Source organism: Cherax quadricarinatus, chromosome 16 (genome assembly GCF_038502225.1).
Source record: "Cherax quadricarinatus isolate ZL_2023a chromosome 16, ASM3850222v1, whole genome shotgun sequence".
NCBI lineage: Eukaryota > Metazoa > Arthropoda > Malacostraca > Decapoda > Parastacidae > Cherax > Cherax quadricarinatus.
Window position 1 is genome coordinate 8,283,723 of NC_091307.1, and position 24,243 is coordinate 8,307,965.

At 41.9% G+C, this 24,243-nt stretch overlaps 1 long non-coding RNA gene across 1 annotated transcript in view; it reads right to left on the minus strand.

The window, feature by feature from the left end:
* LOC138852757 (uncharacterized) overlaps nt 1-24,243 on the minus strand; it is a 313,494-nt gene that overhangs the window by 28,146 nt on the left and 261,105 nt on the right. Inside the window, exon 3 of the long non-coding RNA XR_011392053.1 lies at nt 22,751-22,834. This is a non-coding gene — a long non-coding RNA (uncharacterized lncRNA). The remainder of the gene's footprint in view (nt 1-22,750; nt 22,835-24,243) is intronic.

Here is a 24,243-nt window from a genome sequence, read left to right on the forward strand (position 1 = left end):
AGAGAGCTCTGTTTCTGGCGTCTCTTTAACACTTCCCTAAAATGGCCCAAGACTTTGTCACTGTACATGTTGCCAACCTGGCTTGCAACAACCTTGTTAGGGTGATGTTTCTCCATAAAGCTTTCCATCTTACCCCACATAGTAAAAATCTCTTTAATTTCTGAAGAAGGCACCTTCTTCCATCTCTCTTCCTCCTCCTCTGCAGCAAGATTCTGAGCTGCGATGTGTTGCTCTTCCTGCTGAAGCTCTTGCAGCTCCTCAGTGGTGAGCTCTTCATTGTGGTCTTCCACCAATTCTTCCATATCCTCCAAACTCACATCCAACCCCATGAAACTCCCCAGTGCCACAACTGATTTTACAACAGACATAGGCTCATTAGGGTCAGTGCCAAATTCTTCAAAATCCCTCTTGTCGACACAATCTGGCCACAATTTTTTCCAGGCAGAGTTCAAAGTCCTGGTAGTCACTCCCTCCCAAGCCATACCTATAAGGGTTATGCAGTGGAGAATGCTGAAGTGTTCTCTCCAAAATTCCCTTAGGGTCAAGTGAGTGTCTGTGGTCACAGTCAAGCACCTTTGAAACATTGCTTTTGTGTAGAGTTTTTTAATGTTTGCAATAACCTGCTGGTCCATGGGTTGGAGGAGAGGAGTGGTATCCGAGGGCAAGAACTTTACTGTGATGAACCCAAACTCCTCGAAAATTAGGTCATCCAAGTTTGGAGGATGAGCAGGTGCATTGTCCATTACTAGCAGGCACTTGAGATCCAATTTCTTTTCCAGGAGATACTCCTTCACACTAGGGCCAAACACTTCATTGAACCACTCGACGAAAATTTCCCTCGTGACCCATGCCTTACTATTAGATTTCCAAAACACACAGTTTACTCTTCATAACATTGTTTTTCCTGAACACTCTGGGATTTTCAGAATGGTACACTAGTAATGGCTTCACTTTGAAATCCCCACTAGCATTAGCACAGAACATTAGCGTCAGCCTGTCTTTCATAGGCTTGTGTCCTGGCATTGCCTTTTCCTCTTGTGTAATGAAGGTCCTCTTTGGCATTTTCTTCCAAAAGAGGCCTGTTTCGTCACAATTGAACACTTGTTCAGGTTTCAGTCCTTCAGCCTCTATGTACTCCTGGAATTCATGCACATATTTTTCAGCCGCCTTGTGGTCCGAACTGGCAGCCTCACCATGCCTTACCACACTGTGTATGCCAGTACGGTTCTTAAATCTCTCAAAAAAGCCTTTGCTGGCCTTAAATTCACTCACTTCACCACTATTTGCAGGCAATTTCTTTACCAAATCTTCATGCAACTGCCTAGCCTTTTCACAAATAAACGAAGTCATAAGAGTATCTCCTGCTAATTGTTTCTCATTTATCAACACCAATAATAACTTCTCAACCTCTTCCAGTACTGGTGATCTCATTTTTGTCAGCATAGTTACTCCCTTTGCAACAACAGCATCCTTTATTTCATTTTTCTTGGCCACTATGGAACATAAGGTTGTGCAGGGTTTCTTATACATCCTGGACAGTTCGGCCACACCTGTACCACTTTCATATTGTTCAATGATGGTTTTCTTAAATTCAATCGTATTTCTCATCTTCTTTACCACAGGCTTGGCACTAGGAGCTTTCTTTGGAGCCATGGTAGCTTATTTAGTACTTGCAAGCACTAAAATAAATGGAATATTATGAAATATTTCACTGGAGCACGTGAGGGGACCTTCGCTCACTGGTAAACAATGCCAGACTGGCTGCCGCCCTGGCTCACGCCGTGGGTACGCGTCCCGGACGAACTACGACTCGCGAGTCAACCTATGAAAAGCGAGTCCGTTTATACTAAAATACCCCTATGATTGGCAAATTTTACGATTGCCGGGAACTACGAAAAGCGGGGGAGCACTGTATATATATATATATATATATATATATATATATATATATATATATATATATATATATATATATATATATTATATATATTTATATATATATATATATATATATATATATATATATATATATATATATATATATATATATATATATATATCGTGCCGAATAGGCAAACTTGGTCAATTAGCAAGATAGATCTTTTAAATATATATCTTTTTCATTTATGTTAATGTAAAATTTAATAATTTTGTTCCAAAAGACCCTTAGAAAACTTACCTTACCTTATTATAACATGCACAATTTAATTTAGCCTAATCTAACTATATATTAGATAAGTTTACAATAATTAGTAATAAACAAAGAAATATTCTTTTTTTGTTAGGCTCAGAGTGATTTTTACGAAATTCCACACACAAATTTTCGCTTACCTTATTCGGAAAGAAGAGCGTTGCTATTGAAGCCAAAATCGCAAGTTTTATCTATTCGGCACGACATATATATATATTGGGAAATCTTTTTTAGAAGGGGTCTCTGTACTCTTCCTAGAAGAGATTTTACCTGCTTCTCCGAGGCTAAGGACTTCATATATTGCACTAGACGTTAACCCTACATTATATATATATATATATATATATATATATATATATATATATATATATATATATATATATATATATATATATGTGTGTGTGTGTGTGTGTGTGTGTGTGAGTAGTCATGAAAGCGCTTGGAACGTCTCTATTCTTTCACAGTGGTTGTTTTGCATATATATATATATATATATATATATATATATATATATATATATATATATATATATATATATATATATATATATATATATGGTTAACCCTTTCACTTTTCGCCATTATTGACTATGTGTTACCAGAGGCGCGTCAATACTACAGTTCAACTTGCCATCCAGACTGCAAATATTCACATCGTTCTTTCAGAATGTGGTCACTCTGTACTTATCAATAATATTTACAGTCATTAATAGAAACTTTAATTGACTGTAGAGGTTATTGTTCAATGTGAATGTTTGAAAGTAAAACTATCATAACGTGCAAGCGCTAAACTCTTATGGTTCACACAACTCCTAGAAGCCTGAGAGGTAGGTATTTCTGTATGATCAGAGGATACCTCCAGTTTTTCAGATCAAGAGCCCTCAGGAGCGGAAATGAATAAGAGAATATATTCTTTCCAAAGATTTAAGTACTACAGCTAAGCATGGCAGAACGTGGGTAATTGTAGAATAAGTAAGAAATTAAGTGCTGTTCTTGAATATGGAAAAACTGTAATTAATTTGCAAGCAATTAGGTGAGTAAGTGAAACGTGGGTACCAAAGTCCGTAGACTGTCCGAACAAAATTTAAGTACTTTGAAGGATCTTAATTCCCTTCTTTGGAATTTTTCTTCTTCCTCCTCATTCTCCATTCTCTTTTATTTCCTCCTTTTCTACTTTCTCTTTTCTCCCTCTCGGTATTTAACTTATTCCTATTGTTTCCAAATAATTCCAAAATCTTCCTTTCATACGTTTAGTTCTGATTTCCCATCGTTTCCGTTTTCAATATTCTCCTAATTATTTTCATTCATCTATTATTCCTCTTTTCACTGTTTTTCCACATATTTTTCTTCTAATTCCCCTTCCCCTTTTTTCTACACATATTTTCAAAATATTCTGATTGTATATCTACCAGTTTCTTTTTCATCCTCTTCGCCTTCTCCTCACTCCTGTACACACTGAGTACTCACTGAGAGGCAGGTGGAACACAGTGTTGTCAGTGTAACACTTCCCTTTACACTTCATGTAAAACAAATGACGGTTTGTAATTAAATCGGAGTCAATCATGGTAATCCTCTCATTGACACTCCTATAATTGGCCTTAACTAATGATAATGAGGTGTTTGTGTGTGTGTGTGTGTGTGTGTGTGTGTGTGTGTGTGTGTGTGTGTGTGTGTGTGTGTGTGTGTGTGTGTGTGTGTGTGTATGTTTTAGGTTCCTATAATCACCGATGAGGCAGCGTTAACAATATGGTAAGATTATTTGGAGAAGATTGAAGGAAGGAGGAATAGTGCAAGTCCCAGGAAGAGTGGAGGCTCGGGGTGTTAGGGGCTTGAATATTAAACAGACCTCTCTGAAAGCGTTAGATCGAAGTAAATGTCAGCAAGTAGTTTTTGTGATCTGACGTGCTGTTGGAGTGTGAGAGCGGTAATATACAGGAAGGAAGGAATGGTTAGCCGAACTTGAACCCTGAAGGTGAAAAGCAGTGCTTGCACTATGACGGATGGGTGAGGATGCTGCAGTTAATAGTGCAGTCTCAACTATGATTATTATTACTATTATTATTATTACTATTTTATATATATATATATATATATATATATATATATATATATATATATATATATATATATATATATAAACTCATTTAAAATTAAGTCTTTCTAAAATTTTCTCTTACACGTTTAAAGATACATTTTTTCATTAATGTTGATGTAAAAGTTTATAATTTTGCACCAAAAGAATCTTAGAAAACTTACCTAACCTTATTTAACAAGCGCAATTTATTTTAGCCTTATTCAGCTAAATATATTTTAGATACGTTTACAACAATTTAATACTAAACAAATACAATGAAATATATTTCTTTCGTTAGGTTCAGAATGATTTTTCCGAAATTATTTCATACACCAATTTTCGCTTGTCTTATATGGCAAGATGAGCGTTGCTATTTAAGCCAAGATCGAAAGTTTTACATATTCGGCACGACATACACACACACACACACATATATATATACATACATATATATATACATACATATATATATACATACATATATATATACATACATATATATATATATATGTATACATTTTTTTTTTTCCAACAAGTCGGTCGTCTCCCACCGAGGCAGGGTGACCCAAAAAAAGAAAGAAAATCCCCAAAAAGAAAATACTTTCATCATCATTCAACACTTTCACCACACTCACACATTATCACTGCTTTTGCAGAGGTGCTCAGAATACAACAGTTTAGAAGTATATACGCATCAAGATACACAACATATCCCTCCAAACTGCCAATATCCCAAACCCCTCCTTTAAAGTGCAGGCATTGTACTTCCCATTTCCAGGACTCAAGTCCGACTATATGAAAATAACCGGTTTCCCTGAATACCTTCACTAAATATTACCCTGCTCACACTCCAACAGATCGTCAGGTCCCAAGTATCATTCGTCTCCATTCACTCTTATCTAACACGCTCATGCACGCTTGCTGGAAGTCCAAGCCCCTCGCCCACAAAACCTCCTTTACCCCCTCTTTCCAACCCTTTCGAGGACGACCCCTACCCATCTTTCCTTCCCCTATAGATTTATATGCTTTCCATGTCATTCTACTTTGATCCATTCTCTCTAAATGACCAAACCACCTCAACAACCCCTCTTCTGCCCTATGACTAATGCTTTTATTAACTCCACACCTTCTCCTAATTTCCACACTCCGAATTTTCTGCATAATATTTACACCACACATTGCCCTTAGACAGGACATCTCCACTGCCTCCAACCGTCTCCTCGCTGCTGCATTTACCACCCAAGCTTCACATCCATATAAGAGTGTTGGTACTACTATACTTTCATACATTCCCTTCTTTGCCTCCATAGATAACGTTTTTTGACTCCACATATACCTCAACGCACCACTCACCTTTTTTCCCTCATCAATTCTATGATTAACCTCATCCTTCATAAATCCATCCGCAGACACGTCAACTCCCAAGTATCTGAAAACATTCACTTCTTCCATACTCCTCCTCCCCAATTTGATATCCAATTTTTCTTTATCTAAATCATTTGATACCCTCATCACCTTACTCTTTTCTATGTCCACTTTCAACTTTCTACCTTTACACACATTCTCAAACTCATCCACTAACCTTTGCAATTTTTCTTTAAAATCTCCCATAAGCACAGTATCATCAGCAAAAAGTAACTGTGTCAATTCCCATTTTGAATTTGATTCCCCATAATTTAATCCCACCCCTCTCCCGAACACCCTAACATTACTTCTTTTACAACCCCATCTATAAATATATTAAACAACCATGGTGACATTACACATCCCTGTCTAAGACCTACTTTTACCGGGAAGTATTCTCCCTCTCTTCTACACACTCTAACCTGAGCCTCACTATCCTCATAAAAGCTCTTTACAGCATTTAGTAACTTACCACCTATTCCATAAACTTGCAACATCTGCCACATTGCTCCTCTATCCACTCTATCATATGCCTTTTCTAAATCCATAAATGCAATAAAACCTTCCCTACCTTTATCTAAATACTGTTCACATATATGCTTCAACGTAAACACTTGATCTACACATCCCCTACCCACTCTGAAGCCTCCTTGCTCATCCGCAATTCTACATTCTGTCTTACCTCTAATTCTTTCAATTATAACTCTACCGTACACTTTTCCTGGTATACTCAGTAAACTTATTCCTCTATAATTTTTACAATCTCTTTTGTACCCTTTCCCTTTATATAAAGGGACTATACATGCTCTCCGCCAATCCCTAGGTACCTTCCCCTCTTTCATACATTTATTAAACAAAAGTACCAACCACTCCAACACTATATCCCCCCCTGCTTTTAACATTTCTGTCATGATCCCATCAGTTCCAGCTGCTTTACCCCCTTTCATTCTACGTAATGCCTCACGTACCTCCACCACACTTACATTCTGCTCTTCTTCACTCCTAAAAGATGGTATACCTCACTGGCCAGTGCATGAAATTACCGCCTCCCTTTCTTCCTCAACATTTAAAAGTTCCTCAAAATATTCTCGCCATCTACCTAATACCTCCCTCTCCCCATCTATATATATATATATATATATATATATATATATATATATATATATATATATATATATATATATGTCGAGCCGAATAGGCAGAACTTGCGATCTTGGCTGAAATAGCAACGCTCATCTTGCCATATACGACAAGCGAAAATTTGTGTATGCAATAATTTCGCGAAAATCATTCTGAACCTAACGAAAAAAAATGTAATTCACTGTGTTTGTTTAGTATGAAATTATTGTAAACAAATCTAAAATATATTTAGTTGGGTTAGGCTAAAACAAATTGCGCTTGTTATAATAAGGTTAGGTAAGTTTTCTAAGTTCCTTTTGGTGCAAAATTATAAATTTTTACATCAATATTAATGAAAAAAATATATATTTAAACGTATAAGAGAAAATTTTAGAAAAGACTTATTTTTAAATGAATTCTTGCTAATTGACCAGTTTTATATACTCGGCACGTCATATATATATATATATATATATATATATATATATATATATATATATATATATATATATATATATATATGTATATATATATATATATATAACGAACAATGGGATCGTGGTATATACAGATGCTCCACACATCACGTTCTCCACACTGCTTCTCATTCTGGCTTCCTGGTAGCAGTCCATATTCCAATAGCACTCCCTCTAATTACACACATATTCACCGCCGCCGATGGCGAAAGAAAACCAGTAATACCTCACTTGATCGTTTTAACACCACCGAACCTTATCTGGTTGAACAGTAATGGTGGGTAGCTTCTTGGTCCTTATTCTGAGCAAGTTAATCCTTAGCTTGGTGCTGCAGACTGACTTTTTGCAGACTGACTTCTGGGTGCTACAAACTGACTTCTGGGTGCTGCAGACTTACTTTTGTTGGGTGCTACAGACTGACTTTTGTTGGGTGCTGCAGACTGACTCTTTCTGAGTGCTGTAGACTGACTTCTGTTATGTGCTGCAGACTGATTTCTGCTGGGTGTTGCAGGCGGAATAAGTGACTGGAACCTCAAAAGAATCCAACATAATAGTAGACGTGAAAAGAGCGGAGGTAAATCAAAGAACAAGGGAAAGATATGAAACAGAAGAAACTGATAAATCAGAGGAATAGAAAAACAAATGAACAGAACATAAAATATAAGAAACAAGAAAGGAACAGGAGAAATGGAGCAACACAGCAGGAAACAGTATTGATGCATTGGTACCCCATAACAGCATTGATGCATCGGTACCCCATAACAGCATTGATGCATCGGTACCCCATAACAGCATTGATGCATCGGTACCCCATAACAGCATTGATGCATCGGTACCCCATAACAGAACTGATGCATCGGTACCCCATAACAGCATTGATGCATCAGTACCCCATAACTGATGCATCGGTACCCCATAACAGCATTGATGCATCGGTACCCCATAACAGCATTGATGCATCGGTACCCCATAACAGAACTGATGCATCGGTACCCCATAACAGCATTGATGCATCGGTACCCCATAACAGCATTGATGCATCGGTACCCCATAACAGAACTGATGCATCGGTACCCCATAACAGAACTGATGCATCGGTACCCCATAACAGCATTGATGCATCGGTACCCCATAACAGCATTGATGCATCGGTACCCCATAACAGCAATAATGCATCGGTACCCCATAACAGAAATGATGCATCGGTACCCCATAACAACTGATGCATCGGTACCCCATAACAGCACTGATGCATCGGTGTCCCATAACAGCACTGATTCATCGGTGTCCCATAACAGCACTGATTCATAGGTATCCCATAACAGTATTGATTCATCGGTACCCCATAACAGCATTGATGCACATTACAACTTTGATGCATCGGTACCCCATAACAGTATTGATGCATCCGTACCACATAACAGCATTGATGCATCGGTACCCCATAACAGTACTGATGCATCGGTACCGCATAACAGCATTGATGCATCGGTACCCCATAACAGCATTGATGCATCGGTACCGCATAACAGCATTGATGCATCGGTACCCCATAACAGTACTGATGCATCGGTACCGCATAACAGCATTGATGCATCCGTACCACATAACAGCATTGATGCATCGGTACCCCATAACAGCACTGATACATCGGTACCGCATAACAGCATTGATGCATCGGTACCCCATAACAGCATTGATGCATCGGTATCCCATAACAGCATTGATGCACATCGGTACCCCATAACAACTTTGATGCATCGGTACCCCATAACAGTATTGATGCATCGGTATCCCATAACAGCATTGATGCACATCGGTACCCCATAACAACTTTGATGCATCGGTACTCCATAAGAGTATTGATGCATCGGTACCACATAACAGCATTGATGCATCGGTACTCCATAAGAGTATTGATGCATCGGTACCCCATAACAGCATTGATGCATCGGTACCCCATAACAGCATTGATGCATCGGTACCCCATAACAGCATTGATGCATCGGTACCCCATAACAGCATTGATGCATCGGTACCCCATAACAGTATTGATACATCGGTACCCCATAAAAGTTTTGATGCATCGGTACCCCATAACAGCATTGATGCACTGGTACCCCATAACAGCACTGATGCACCACTACCCCATAACAGCATTGATCCACCGGTACCCCATAACAGCATTGATGCACTGGTACCCCATAACAGTATTGATGAACCGGTACCCCATAACAGCATTGATGCATCGGTACCCCATAACAGCATTGATGCATCGGTACCCCATAACAGCACTGATGCATCGATACCCCATAACAGCATTGATGCATCGGTACCCCATAACAGCATTCATGCACCGGTACCCCATAACAGCATTGATGCACCGGTACCCCATAACAGTATTGAAGCACCGGTACCCCATAACAGCATTGATGCATCGGTACCCCATAAGTACTGATGCATAGGTACCACATAACAGCGTTGATGCATCGGTACCCAAAACAGTATTGATGCATCGGTACCCCATAACAGCATTGATGCATCGGTACCCCATAACAGCATTGATGTATCGGTACCGCATAACAGCATTGATGCATCGGTACCCCATAACAGCATTGATGCATTGGTACCCCATAACAGCATTGATGCACATCGGTACCCCATCACAACTTTGATGCATCGGTACCCCATAACAGTATTGATGCATCGGTACTCCATAAGAGTATTGATGCATCGGTACCCCATAACAGCATTGATGCATCGGTACCCCATAACAGTATTGATGCATCGGTACTCCATAAGAGTATTGATGCATCGGTACCCCATAACAGCATTGATGCATCGGTACCCCATAACAGCATTGATGCATCGGTACCCCATAACAGCATTGATGCATCGGTACCCCATAACAGTATTGATGCATCGGTACCCCATAAAAGTATTGATGCATCGGTACCCCATAACAGCATTGATGCATCGGTACCCCATAACAACTTTGATGCATCGGTACCCCATAACAGCATTGATGCATCGGTACTCCATAAGAGTATTGATGCATCGGTACCCCATAACAGCATTGATGCATCGGTACCCCATAACAGTATTGATGCATCGGTACCCCACAACAGCATTGATGCATCGGTACCCCATAACAGCATTGATGCATCGATACCCCATAGCAGCATTGATGCATCGGTACCCCATAACAGTATTGATGTATCGGTACCCCATAACAGCATTGATTCATCGGTACCTCATAACATCATTGATGCATCGGTACCCCATAGCAGCATTGATGCATCGGTGCCCCATAACAGTATTGATGCATCGGTACTCCATAAGAGTATTGATGCATCAGTACCCCATAACAGCATTGATGCATCGGTACCCCATAACAGTATTGATGCATCGGTGCCCCATAACAGCACTGATGCATCGGTACCCCATAACAGCTTTGATGCCTCGGTACCCCATAACAGCACTGATGCACATCGTTACCCCATTACAACTTTGATGCATCGGTACTCCATAACGGCATTGATGCACCGGTACCCCATAACAGCATTGATGCACCGGTACCCCATTACAGCACTGATGCATCGGTACCCCATAACAGCAAAGAGCACGACAGAAGGCTAATCACCAGTATCCACGTAACAGTAGACAATACGATCGACAAAATCAGCGCAGATACAATAAACGTACCTAGACACGTGTGGTCTGACGCTCCCCATTTTTTAGCTAAAATGCGTAAATTATCCCACTTTTAATCGGAACTGCTGATACAATTGCGTTTTATGGGAAAAGTAAGCCAAATTACTTAATTTTTTTTCACGTACCAGGACCTTTTTCAGTAGCACGCTCCTTTTACCCTATTTTCACGTAACTGTCACCTTGTTTACACGTCCCTGTTACCCTGTCGTCACGCCACCGTCACTCTATTTTCACGTCACTGTCACCCTATTTACACGGGTTTACATGGCACTGTTTCCCTGTTGACACTAAATAAACAATCGTTCGTCCGTTAGATATAACAAATCCTGGCGTCTCTGGCGCTGTTTCCTCAGGCACTGAGAGTAATGTTTATATCCTGGAGGAGGAGGAGCAGCAGCAGCACTAGTAGCAGCAGCAATACTAGCACTAGTAGCACCAGCAGCACCAGCAACAGTGGCACCAGCAACACCAGCACTAGTAGCGCCAGCAGCACCAGCACTAGTACCAGCAGCACCAGCACTAGTAGCACCACCAGCACTAGTAGCACCACCAGCACTAGTAGCACCACCAGTACTAGTAGCACTAGTAACACCAGCAACACCAGCACTAGTAGCACCAGCACCAGCAGCACCAGCAACACCAGCACCAGCAGCACCAGCACTAGCACCAGCAGCACCAACACTAGTAGCGCCAGCAGCACCAGCACTAGTACCACCAGCAGCACCAGCACTAGTAGCACCAGCAGCACAAGCACTAGTAGCACCAGCAGCAGTGGCACCAGCAACACCAGCACTAGTAGCACCAGCAGCACCAGCACTAATAGCACCAGCAGCACCAGCAACACCAGCACTAGCAGCACCAGCACTAGCACCAGCAGCACCAGCACTAGTAGCGCCAGCAGCACTACCACTAGTAGCACCAGCACTAGTAGCACCAGCAGCACCAGCAGCAGTGGCACCAGCAACACCATCAATAGTAGCACCAGCAGCACCAGCACTAGTAGCACCAGCGCCAGTAGCGCCAGCAGCAGCAGCACTAGTAGCACCAGCACTAGTAGCACCAGCAGCACCATCACTAGTAGCACCAGCACTAGTAACACCAGCATCACCAGCAGCACTAGCAGCAACAGCAGCAGTGGCACCAGCAACACCAGCACTAGTAGCACCAGCAGCACCAGCACTAGTAGCACCAGCATCACCAGCACTAGTGGCGCCAACAGCACCAGCAGCAGTGGCACCAACACCAGCACTAGTAGCACCAGCAGCACCAGCACTAGTAGCGCCAGCAGCTCCAGCACTAGTAGCACCAGCAGCACCAGCACTAGTAGCGCCAGCAACACAACCACTAGTAACATGAGCAGCACCACTAGCAGCGCCAGCAGCATCAGCACTAATAGCACCAGCAGTACCAGCACTATTAGCACCAACACTAGCAGTACCAGCACCAGCAGTGCAAGCACTAGTAACACCAGCACTAGTAGCACCAGCAGTACCAGCACTAGTAGCACCAGCACTAGTAGCAACAGCACTAGTAGAATCAGCAGCACCAGCAGCACCAGCACCAGCAGCACCAGCACTAGTAGCACCAGCAGTACCAGCACGACCACTAGTAGCACCAGCATTAGTAGCACTAGCAGCCCCAGCAACGCCAGCACTAGTAGCTCCAGCAACATCAGCGCTAGTAGCACCAGCAACACCAGCACTAGTAGCACCAGCAACACCAGCACTAGTAGCACCAGGAGCACCAGCAACACCAGCACTAGTAGAGCCAGGAGCACCAGCAACACCAGCACTAGTAGCACCAGCAACACCAGCACAAGCACCCCCAACAACAGGAACACCAACACCAGCACTACCACCCACAGCAGGACCAGCAACACCACAACCATCACTACCACTGCCAACAGCACCACAAATACCAACAGTAGCACCAACAACACCATCAAATGCAGCACCAGCAACACTGCTATTACCACCACCACCAAAACACCACCAATATGAACAGCAGCACCAAATGCAGAACCAGTAACACCATCAACAACAGCACCAACAACACCACCAACAACACGACAAACACCATCACCTACACCACCACCATCAGCAGCACCAAAAACACCACTAACAACACAAACCACAACAGCAGCACAACCGCCAGCAGAACCAGTTGTGGCATCACCACATATGAACAAATAACCAAACTCGAACTAAAAAATGAAGCAAGTACAATTTTGACGAAGACAGAACGAGGCATTAAGTTATGTCAACTCCTCTTCCCCTCCATAAACCCATACCAACTAGCGTGTATGGATTACACACAACACACAAACTAGCTAGCGTGTATGGATTACCCACAACACACAAACTAGCTAGCGTGTATGGATTACCCACAACACACAAACTAGCTAGCGTGTATGGATTACCCACAACACACAAACTAGCTAGCGTGTATGGATTACTGACAACACACAAACTAGCTAGCGTGTATGGATTACCCACAACACAAACTAGCTAGCGTGTATGGATTACCCACACCACACAAACTAGATAGCGTGTATGGATTACCCACAACACAAACTAGCAAGCTTGTATGGATTACTGACAGCACACTAGCTAGGGTGTATGGATTACCAACAACACAAACTAGCTAGCGTGTATGGATTACCAACAACACAAACTAGCTAGCGTGTATGGATTACACACAACACACAAACTAGGCAGCGTGAATAGATTACCTACAACACACAAACTAGCAAGCGTGTATGGATTACCCACAACACAAACTAGCTAGCTTGTATGGATTACTGACAGCACACAAACTAGCTAGCGTGTATGGATTACCTACAACACACAAACTAGCTAGCGTGTATGGATTACCCACAACACAAACTAGCTAGCGTGTATGGATTACCCGCAACACACAAACTAGCTAGCGTGTATGGATTACCCGCAACACACAAACTAGCTAGCGTGTATGGATTACCCGCAACACACAAACTAGCTAGCGTGTATGGATTACCCACAACACAAACTAGCTAGCGTGTATGGATTACCCAAAACACAAACTAGCTAGCGTGTATGGATTACCCACAACACACAAACTAGCTAGCGTGTATGGACTACCAACAACACAAACTAGCTAGCGTGTATGGATTACACACAACACACAAACTAGGTAGCGTGTATAGATTACCTACAACACACAAACTAGCTAGCGTGTATGGATTACCCACAACACAAACTAGCTAGCGTGTATGGATTACCTACAACACACAAACCAGCTAGCGTGTATGGATTACCCACAACACACAAACTAGCTAGCGTGTATGGATTACCCGCAACACACAAACTAGCTAGCGTGTATGGATTACCCGCAACACACAAACTAGCTAGCGTGTATGGATTACCCGCAACACACAAACTAGCTAGCGTGTATGGATTACCCACAACACAAACTAGCTAGCGTGTATGGATTACCCACAACACAAACTAGCTAGCGTGTATGGATTACCCACAACACACAAACTAGCTAGCGTGTATGGATTACCAACAACACAAACTAGCTAGCGTGTATGGATTACACACAACACACAAACTAGGTAGCGTGTATAGATTACCTACAACACACAAACTAGCTAGCGTGTATGGATTACCCACAACACAAACTAGCTAGCGTGTATGGATTACCTACAACACACAAACTAGCTAGCGTGTATGGATTACCCACAACACACAAACTAGCTAGCGTGTATGGATTACCCACAACACACAAACTAGCTAGCGTGTATGGATTACCCACAACACAAACTAGCTAGCGTGTATGGATTACTGACAACACACAAACTAGCTAGCGTGTATGGATTACCTACAACACACAAACTAGCTAGCGTGTATGGATTACCCACAACACACAAACTAGCTAGCGTGTATGGATTACCTACAACACAAACTAACTAGCGTGTATGGATTACCTACAACACAAACTAACTAGCGTGTATGGATTACCCACAACACAAAAACTAGCTAGCGTGTATGGATTACCCACAACACACAAACTAGCTAGCGTGTATGGATTACCCACAACACACAAACTAGCTAGCGTGTATGGATTACCCACAACACAAACTAGCTAGCGTGTATGGATTACCCACAACACACAAACTAGCTAGCGTGTATGGATTACCTACAACACTAACTAGCGTGTATGGATTACCCACAACACACAAACTAGCTAGCGTGTATGGATTACCCACAACACACAAACTAGCTAGCGTGTATGGATTACCTACAACACAAACTAGCTAGCGTGTATGGAGTACCCACAACACACAAACTAGCTAGCGTGTATGGATTACCTACAACACTAACTAGCGTGTATGGATTACCCACAACACACAAACTAGCTAGCGTGTATGGATTACCCACAACACACAAACTAGCTAGCGTGTATGGATTACGCACAACACAAACTAGCTAGCGTGTATGGATTACCCACAACACACAAACTAGCTAGCGTGTATGGATTACCTACAACAGAAACTAGCTAGCGTGTATGGATTACCCACAACACACAAACTAGCTAGCGTGTATGGGTTACCTACAACACACAAATTAGCTAGCGTGTATGGATTACCCACAACACACAAACTAGCTAGCGTGTATGGACTACCCACAACACAAACTAGCTAGCGTGTATGGATTACCCACAACACACAAACTACGTAGCGTGTATGGATTACCTACAACACACAAACTAGCTAGCGAGTATGGATTACCCACAACACAAACTAGCGTGTATGGATTACATACAACACACAAACTAGCTAGCGTGTATGGATTACCCGAAACACACAAACAAGCTAGCGTGTATGGATTACCCACAACACAAACTACCTAGCGTGTATGGATTACCCACAACACACAAACTAGCTAGCGTGTATGGATTACCTACAACACACAAACTAGCTAGCGTGTATGGATTACCCACAACACACAAACTAGCTAGCGTGTATGGATTACCCACAACACAAACTAGCTAGCGTGTATGGATTACCTACAACACACAAACTAGTTAGCGTGTATGGATTACCCACAACACAAACTAGCTAGCGTGTATGGATTACCCACAACACACAAACTAGCTAGCGTGTATGGATTACCTACAACACACAAACTAGCTAGCGTGTATGGATTACCCACAACACACAAACTAGCTAGCTTGTATGGATTACCCACAACAAACTAGCTAGTGTATGGATTACCTACAACACACAAACCAGCTAGAGTGTATGGATTACCCACAACACACAAACTAGCTAGCGAGTATGGATTACCCACAACACAAACTAGCTAGCGTGTATTGATTACCTACAACACAAACTAGTTAGCGTGTATGGATTACCCACAACACAAACTAGCTAGCGTGTATGGATTACCCACAACACACAAACTAGCTAGCGTGTATGGATTACCCACAACACAAACTAGCTAGCGTGTATGGATTACACACAACACAAATTAGCGTGTATGGATTACCTACAACACACAAACTAGCTAGCGTGTATGGATTACCCTAACACAAACTAGCGTGTATGGATTACCTACAACACACAAACTAGCTAGCGTGTATGGATTACCCGCAACACACAAACTAGCTAGCGTGTATGGATTACCCACAACACACAAACTAGCTAGCGTGTATGGATTACCCACAACACACAAACTAGCTAGCGTGTATGGATTACCTACAACACACAAACTAGCTAGCGTGTATGGATTACCCACAACACACAAACTAGCTAGCGTGTATGGATTACCCACAACACACAAACTAGCTAGCGTGTATGGATTACCTACAACACACAAACTAGCTAGCGTGTATGGATTACCCACAACACACAAACCCATAACATCCAGCATAGGTAATGCACCTCACATCCTGGCAATCCTTTTGGTCAATTACATAAACTGTTCGGCTTTATTAATAACTCGCATCTTCGTCAGCCAAGATTTCGTGAACCTAAATGAACTCTGAAAGCTTCATAGGGACATTTAAGCGAGTACAAGTAAGAAGTTCGTCTTTCTGGCTCTCAGCAGACGGAAGATCAAGCCTCCACCATGTCTTGCGCAGAATAACCCACATGGGTTCAGCGCTTCATCAATATATCATTAACCCTAATAACACAAATCAATAATCTTACTAACACAATTTTTTCTCCTCTTCTATATTCTGTATTTCTCTCCGTACTGGATTTTAAAACTTTCCAGTGGGCGAAACGTCTAGTTAAAAGAACCTGGTGTTCCATTTATGTTTTATTTCCATATGAATTATTGTTTTCCTTGCCGAGCTTCTCAGAGCAATTGATGGAAACCCAGTGATCCAAGGCTCACAGTTTCTATATTCACAGCTCAGTGTGAAAGAGGTTTGATCCATGGAAGGGGAGGGCAGCTCTAAATTCCATGGATCATCAGCTTTTTAATTAACATCAAGGGGCCCTCCTAATTTAAGGTCGAAGTGTACAAAAGTGACAACACACAAATTCACATGAACTGAAGAGGAACTATGACGTAAAATCATGGTGCACAACCATAGTGTACAACCATGGTGTACAACCCTGTTGTTACATTGTATACAATCATGGTGTTCAACCATGGTATACAGTCATGGTGTACAATCATAGTGTACAACAATGATGTACAGTCATGGTGTGCAATCATGGTCTACAGCCATGGTGTACACCCATGGTGTACAGCCGTGGTGTACAACCATGGTATATAGTCACGGTGTACAACCATGGTATACAGTCATGGTGTACAAGCATGGTATATCGTCATGTTGTACAACCATGGTATACAGTCCTAGTGTACAACCATGGTATACTATTATGGTGTACAACCATGGTATACAATCATGGTGTACAACTATGGTATGCAGTCATGGTGTACAACCATGGTATACCATCATGGTGCACAACCATGGTGTACAATTATGGTGTACAACCATGATGTACAACCATGGTATACCGCCATGATATACAACCATGGTGAACAACCATGGTATACAACCATGGTGTAAAACCATGGTATACCGTCATGGTGTACAACCATGGTATGCCGTCATGGTATACAACCATGGAGTGCAACTATGGTGTACAACCATGATGTACAACCATGGTATACCGTCATGGAGTACAACCATGGTATACCGTCATGGTGTACAACCATGGTATACCATCATGGTGTACAACCATGTTGTAAAACCGTGGTGTACACCCATGGTGTACAACCGTGCACAACCATGGTGCGCAACCATGGTATACCGTCATGGTGTACAACCATGGTGTACAACCATGTTATACAGTCATGGTGTTCAAATATGGTATACAGTCATGGCGTATAACCATGGTGTACAACCTTGGTGCACAACCATGGTGTACAACCGTGGTGTACAACCATGGTGTACAACCATGGTGTATAACCATGGTGTACAACCATGGTGTACAACCGTGTACAACCGTGGTGTACAACCATGGTGTACAACCGTGGTGTACAACCATGGTGTACAACCGTGGTGTACAACCATGGTGTACAACCGTGGTGTACAACCATGGTGTGCAACCATGGTGTACAACCGTGGTGTACAACCATGGTGTACAACCGTGGTGTACAACCGTGGTGTACAACCATGGTGTACAACCGTGGTGTACAACCATGGTGTACAACCGTGGTGTACAACCATGGTATACAGCCATGGTGTACAATCATGGTGTACAACCGTGATGTACAACCATGGTGTACAACCGTGGTGTACAACCGTGGTGTACAACCGTTGTGTACAACCATGGTAGTCATGGTGTACAACCATGGTGTACAGCCATGGTGTACAACCGTGGTGTACAACCATGGTATACAGCCATGGTGTACAACCATGGTGTACAAGCATGTACAACCATGGTGTACAACCGTGGTGTACAACCATGGTGTACAACCGTGGTGTACAACCATGGTGTACAGCCATGGTGTGCAACCATGGTGTACAGCCATGGTGTGCAACCATGGTATACAGTAATGGTGTACAACCATGGTGTACAACCGTGGTGTACAACCATGGTATACAGTTATGGTGTACAACCATGGTATACAGTCATGGTGTACAACCATGGTATACAGTCATGGTGTACAATCATGGTATACAGTCATTGCGTACAACCATGGTATACAGTCATGGTGTACAACCATGATGTATAACCATGGTGTGCACCCATGGTATACAGTCATGGTGTACAACCATGGTGTACAACCGTGGTGTACAACCATGGTGTACAACCGTGGTGTACAACCATGGTATACAGTCATGGTGTACAACCATGGTATACAGTCATGGTGTACAACCATTGTGTACAACCATGGTGTACAACCATGGTATACATAGTGTGCAACCATGGTATAGTCATGGTGTACAATGGTGCACAACCATAGTGTGCAACCATGGTGTACAACCATGGTGTACAACCATAGTGTACAACCATGGTGTATAACCATGGTGTACAACCGTGGTGTACAACCATAGTGTACAACCATAGTGTACAACCAGGGTGTACAACCATGGTGTACAACCATAGTGTACAACCATGGTGTACAACCATAGTGTACAACCATAGTGTACAACCATAGTGTACAACCATGGTGTACAACCATAGTGTACAACCGTGGTGTACAACCGTGGTGTACAACCATGGTGTACAACCATGGTGTACAACCGTGGTGTACAACCATGGTGTACAACCATAGTGTACAACCATAGTGTACAACCATGGTGTACAACCATGGTGTACAACCATGGTGTACAACCATGGTGTACAACCATCGTGTACAACCGTGGTGTACAACCATAGTGTACAACCATGGTGTACAACCATGGTGTACAACCGTGGTGTACAACCATAATGTACAACCGTGGTGTACAACCATGGTGTACAACCACAGTGTACAACCATGGTGTACAACCATGGTGTACATCCGTGGTGTACAACCATAGTGTACAACCATGGTGTACAACCATAGTGTACAACCATGGTGTACAACCATGGTGTACAACCATAGTGTACAACCGTGGTGTACAACCATGGTGTACAACCATAGTGTACAACCATGGTGTACAACCAGGGTGTACAACCATGGTGTACTACCGTGGTGTACAATCATAGTGTACAACCATAGTGTACAACCATGGTGTACAACCGTGGTATACAACCATAGTGTACAACCATGGTGTACAACCATGGTGTACAACCGTGGTGTACAACCATAGTGTACAACCGTGGTGTACAACCGTGGTGTACAACCGTGGTGTACAACCGTGGTGTACAACCATGGTGTACAACCATGGTGTACAACCGTGGTGTACAACCATAGTGTACAACCATGGTGTACAACCCTGTACAACCGTGGTGTACAACCATGGTGTACAACCGTGGTGTACAACCATAGTGTACAACTGTGGTGTACAACCGTGGTGTACAACCGTGGTGTACAACCATAGTGTACAACCGTGGTGTACAACCGTGTACAACCATAGTGTACAACCGTGGTGTACAACCGTGGTGTACAACCATAGTGTACAACCGTGGTGTACAACCGTGTACAACCGTGGTGTACAACCGTGGTGTACAACCGTGGTGTACAACCATGGTGTACAACCATGGTGTACAACTGTGGTGTACAACCGTGGTGTACAACCATGGTGTACAACCGTGGTGTACAACCGTGGTGTACAACCGTGGTGTACAACCATGGTGTACAACCGTGGTGTACAACCATGGTGTACAGCCGTGTACAACCGTGGTGTACAACCGTGGTGTACAACCGTGGTGTACAACCGTGTACAACCATGGTGTACAACCATGGTGTACAAACGTGGTGTACAACCATGGTGTACAACCATGGTGTACTACCATGGTGTACAACCGTGGTGTACAACCGTGGTGTACAACCATGGTGTACAACCGTGGTGTACAACCGTGGTGTACAACCGTGGTGTACAACCGTGTACAACCATGGTGTACAACCATGGTGTACAAACGTGGTGTACAACCATGGTGTACAACCATGGTGTACTACCATGGTGTACAACCGTGGTGTACAACCGTGGTGTACAACCATGGTGTACAACCGTGGTGTACAACCGTGGTGTACAACCATGGTGTACAACCGTGGTGTACAAACGTGGTGTACAACCATGGTGTACAACCATGGTGTACTACCATGGTGTACAACCGTGGTGTACAACCGTGGTGTACAACCATGGTGTACAACCGTGTACAACCATGGTGTACAACCGTGGTGTACAACCGTGGTGTACAACCATGGTGTACTACCATGGTGTACTACCATGGTGTACAACCATGGTGTACAACCATGGTGTACAACCGTGGTGTACAACCGTGGTGTACAACCGTGGTGTACAACCATGGTGTACAACCATGGTGTACAACCGTGGTGTACAACCATGGTGTACAACCGTGGTGTACAACCGTGGTGTACAACCATGGTGTACAACCATGGTGTACAACCGTGGTGTACAACCATGGTGTACAACCATGGTGTACAACCATGGTGTACAACCATGGTGTACAACCGTGGTGTACAACCGTGGTGTACAACCATGGTGTACAACCATGGTGTACAACCATGGTGTACAACCATGGTGTACAACCATGGTGTACAACCGTGGTGTACAACCATGGTGTACAACCATGGTGTACAACCATGGTGTACAACCATGGTGTACAACCATGGTGTACAACCATGGTGTACAACCGTGGTTGTACACCGTGGTGTACAACCATGGTGTACAACCATGGTGTACAACCATGGTGTACAACCATGGTGTACAACCGTGGTGTACAACCATGGTGTACAACCATGGTGTACAACCATGGTGTACAACCATGGTGTACAACCGTGGTGTACACCATGGTGTACAACCGTGGTGTACACCATGGTATGCAGTCATGGTGAACAACTATGATACAAACCAAAATTACGTAAAAAAATTTGTGTATATGGAAATGATTTTATAGAGAATTCTTTTTATAAGATAATTCCCTAAACATTGTTACCAGACCTGGTTGAAAATTACCTAATATTTATTCGATTTTTTTTTTTTTACTTTTCACGCTTTTCGGATTATAATTGTTTGAAGGACGTCTTGAAAGCTGAGGGACTGACCCCTTCAAAACTCCCATTTCACGATAAAAGGACGACCCAAAACTTCACTTTAATTAACCGATCTTCTCCGAGACACAGCTTGTGCACAATTGTTTACTTTTCCTTTTAAACCACAATTTAAACGGTTTAAAACCCAACTTGATTTTTTCTTAAAAAACTACGTTTCCAAAGATAATGCAAATATAATGCACCGGACAGTTATGTCATTGTAAATGAATGTTAAACCTCATGATAGCCATGAGTAATGGTTCACACACTGAAGAGGCGGGGCCATGAGCTGTGAATCGACCCCTGCAACCACAACTAGGTGAGTACACTTCCCGGCTCTTAACTTTTCAAACTAAAAATCTCTAATTAGAATTCGCTTTCTTGCTGGAAATCGTCCAGTTGGTGAGTCGTCACTTGTCTGGGGTCCGGGATGGACCCAAGTGACGTCTAAGCTTCCGTATCCAAAACACTGATCGTTTGTGATGGTTTGTTAGCAAAGGCCCAAAATCTTGCCCGAATTTGTTTCTAAGTGGTTAGTGATTAAGACTGTGCAAGCTTACCTTAAGTTCCTGGAAGAATATCAAAGTTCTTTTATTCTTGCAGAGTGGATTACGTTGACGTGCTCAGATAGCTCCAAGACAGTGCTGAAATAGATGGTTGAATGAGGCACATAAAATTCTTTGTAAATAATGTACTCTTTACGGTATATATTATGAATTTACAGTGATGTGTGAATAAATTCAGTTTTGTTTACAGCATTTTATGAATTTAAAGTGAAAATTTAATATAAATTTTAACATTTAACGAATTTGCAATAAAATGTGTACAATAACAGTTTAATTTACGGTAATTTATGAAGTTAGTTACAGAAAAAAGCATAGTCACTTTACATTTCTTGTTTCTCAGACTACGCAACAAACTTGCAACTTAATTGTTTCCTGTCAAGAGATGAAAACCCAATTTACAATTTACAAGGTGAAATGCTAAATCAGTAGGGACCATACAGCACCTGGGTAATGGGAAATATTCAGGTTTGTTTCATGGAAGGGGATGGTAGCTACAGTTCCTTGGATCACGAACCATTCACAAGTGTTAATACACTTCCAGTCTGGAGATTCCAGTTATTATAGACTAGGCAACATGAATGATACTCACTGAATCTGTTGATATTTCTTTTCCTTGTCGTATTCCTTCACGATATCACCAGTTTAGAGAACAATTGATGAGAGACTGAACACAGCAGCTAGAGTTTCAGGAGACGTGTTCTAAAGATAGTCTTGTTCACTTTGTTGCGTTTCAAGCCTATCGACTGGTAGTATACCAAGTCTTCAGGGCAACTACACAGAGACGTATTTATCTCTGTGTATATACATTGAAAAAAATAAGGGAGATGTATGTCAGTGTATATACGCTGAAAGGTGTATATATGTATATACAGGGGATTTAAAGACTATCGACTACACAATGGTCATTAAGATATAGAATGCTCAGGTCACGTGTAAAATTTTTAATAATGACAAGTCAGCCATGGCTTAAAATCCTCACAAATTCATTCATTATAAATTAATCTAATGTGTATAACCCAAAACTTATATTCACATTAAAATCAGTACTTTTTTATGAAGTTCGATTCAATTACATGTATTTAGTTCGAAGACAGACTTGTCTGATACAACCTTCTAGGACTTTCGAAAATCAATTGGGTGATTAAAATCTCTCAATTAATTTGGAAAAGGACGAGAAAGTAGTGTCAAGCAAGTCCTTGGTCGAGCGAAATATAATTGAAACAAGATTCATAAAAAATAACATTGATTGCAATATAAATATAATTTCAGGGTTATATAAATTAGATTCATTATGAATAGAGTTGTGAAAATAAACATGTGATCTGACTAAATCTTCCCTACATTCCTACGATCAGTGAGTGGAGTCACTATGTCAGGTTATATTTCAGTCTTCTGTTCTATTATTTTTATTATTTTTTGTACTATTTTTATTTGCATACTGTGATCTTGTGATTATATATATATATATATATATATATATATATATA